The sequence below is a fragment of the Belonocnema kinseyi genome, chromosome 8 (genome assembly GCF_010883055.1).
Source record: "Belonocnema kinseyi isolate 2016_QV_RU_SX_M_011 chromosome 8, B_treatae_v1, whole genome shotgun sequence".
In the NCBI taxonomy this organism is placed as follows: Eukaryota; Metazoa; Arthropoda; class Insecta; order Hymenoptera; family Cynipidae; genus Belonocnema; species Belonocnema kinseyi.
This window is the reverse complement of record NC_046664.1, coordinates 96,292,501-96,295,170: the sequence shown is the minus strand read 5'-3', so window position 1 is coordinate 96,295,170 and position 2,670 is coordinate 96,292,501. Positions and strand designations below refer to the sequence as shown.

Genomic DNA, 2,670 nt, shown 5'->3' with positions numbered 1-2,670 from the left:
GGAAGAGAGAAACGTGAAAATAGCTTTCTGGAATGTGTCAGGTTTGAAAAACAAGAACAAAGGATTCTGGGAGGAGTTAGAAAAGTGGGATGTGATTATGATGAGTGAAACTTGGGCAGATGAGAAATACTGGAAGGGAATAACAAAAATATTACCGAAAGGTTATATGTGGACAATTCAAGAAGCAAGAAAGGAATACGTTAAAGGGAGAGGGATAGGCGGCATGGTGTCAGGAGGAAAAGAAGGAAGAATTGGTTTTAATAGGGGGGAGGGGGACTTAAGTGCATGGACTGGCGAACAAAGGGGAGGGTTATGGGATGAAGAAAAGGAGGCATTTATAAGAAACTCCAAACATAGAGAGACGGATAGGGAGGAGAGGAAGTTACTACACATGATAGGAGAAACAGGATGGTTTATATGCAATGGCAATATGAAAGGAGATGAGGAAGGGGAGATCACATTCATAGGAATGGGAGCAACAGTAATAGACTACATCTTGGCTGAAGAAAGAATGCGGCATATGATAGGGAGTATGAAGGTAGGGAATGAGATAGGGTCCGAGCACTTCCCGGTCATAGTTACACTAAGAAGAGGCGTCAGTAAGCGCGGCAGAGGGAGAAAGGAAAAAGGGTGCGAACGAAACTCGAAAATGGGAATCTGGGGGTAGATAAATAAAACGAGTTTAAACAAAAGATGGAAAAGGAGAAGGTTAGGTATGAAAAAGAGAAGGGAATAGACTCGTTAGTTGAAAGATTGAAGGGATCCATTGAAAAGGTAAAGGATGAGCTGGGTACTAATGAAGAAAGAGTAGGGGGAAATAGAGGCTGGTGGGACGAGGAATGCTGGGAGAGTAAAGAGAGAATAAAAGAGTGTGTGAGCAAATGGAGAAGAGGGGAAATGGAGAAGGAGGAGTATAACAGGAGGAAAAAAGAACATGAGAAGATGCTGGGAATAAAAAGACAGAGAGGAAAGGAAGAATATAAAGCAGAGGTAGAAAAAGTGATCAAAGAAGGTAGGGTGTGGGATGTGATAAATAGGGATAGAGGGGAAAGGAAGGGCGTTAAGGAAGAAATAGAAATGGAGGAATGGACGGATTATCTTAAGGGTCTATTAGGGGGAGATCAAAATAAGATCAAAGGGGAAAAGTGTAGGATAGTCCAAGGAGAAATGGAGGAAGGGAATGAGATGACAAGAAAAGAAGTGGATGAAGCAATAAATAGGTTAAAAAGAAACAAGGCGACGGGAGAAGATGGGATGGAGAACGAAACGATGAAGTTTAGAGGAGAAGGGATTAGGGATGGGATGTGGAAGATCTGCAACAAGGTATGGAAAGGAGAAGGTTGGCCTGAAGAGTGGACGACGGGATTGGTGGTACCGCTTGTCAAGAAAGGAAAAGGAAAGAAGGTAGAGGAATACAGAGGGATCACTCTCATGTCAGTCGGTTATAAAATATATGCAGAAATCTTAAGAAATAAGTTGGAGAGTCAGGTAGAACAAAAAGAAAGTATCCCACATAATCAGACGGGATTTAGAAAAGGAATGGGAACCATAGACAACATCTACGTACTTAACTATTTAGTTAACAGAAATTTGGGGAGAAAGAAAGGGAGACTAGTCGCTTTGTTCGTAGATTTCAAAGCAGCATTTGACTCAGTGAATAGAAAAGTACTATGGCAGGCAATGAAAGAAAGGGGAGTAGAGGAAAATTTAGTGGAGAGGATAAAGGAAATTTTTACTGAAACCATGATTAGGGTGAAAATAGGAAAGAAAAAATGGCAGGTTTTCTGGACAAGCCGAGGTCTAAGGCAAGGGTGCCCTTTGAGTCCGTTACTATTTAGTATCCTATTGGCAAACTTAGAGGAGAAGCTAAAGGAGAAAGGGAAAGGAGGAACGGTTTTGGGTAATAGCAAACTATACTCTCTAGCATACGCGGACGATGTAGTTCTATTAGCAGATGATGAGAAGGGGATGAACCTAATGATGAGAATCTCCGAAGAGTATGTGGGAACAAAAGAGCTGACGGTGAACGTAGATAAGACAAAGGTGATGTGTTTCAGAAATAAAAAGAGCAAAATAAATTACGATTGGAGGATGAACGGACAAAAAGTGGAAATTGTGGAGGAGTTCTGTTACCTAGGTTTTTGGTTTGAGGCAGAAGGAGGAAACGAGCTGCAGGTGAGGAAAAGAATTGAATGTGCGAGTAAAGTAATGGGCCAAATATTAGGTATAGGAAAGAGTAAGTTCAAGAACGATTGGAGAATGAGGGTCTGGTTATTTGATGCGTTGGTGTGGGCGGTGTTGTGTTATGGTGTGGAGATTCAGGGATGGAAGGAACATAGGAAAGTAGAGAGTATGCATGAGCGATTCCTGAGTTGGGTAATGGGGGTTAGCTGGTGTTGCCCAGGATATATGTTAAAAGAAGAGTTAGGAAGAGAAAATATGGTTACTAGACAAATTAAGAGAGCATGGAGGTTTGAAGAGAAGCTAAAAAGGGGAGAGAGGGGAGAGAGAGAGAGTAATATTCGAGAAGGGGTTACGGAGTAGCAGGATATAGAGTTAGACCTATTGGTTAAACAAGGAGAAGAGAGATGGACAAAGATTATAGATTCGAGGTACAATAGATGGTATATGATGGTCAAAGGGTTGACGGAACCAGAATGTCTGCAAAAA

General features: G+C 41.6%; 1 protein-coding gene across 2 annotated transcripts in view; it reads right to left on the bottom strand.

The window, feature by feature from the left end:
- The window catches only part of LOC117178809 (peroxisomal acyl-coenzyme A oxidase 3-like), a 36,212-nt gene that overhangs the window by 13,164 nt on the left and 20,378 nt on the right, over positions 1–2,670 (bottom strand). The window lies entirely within an intron of this gene.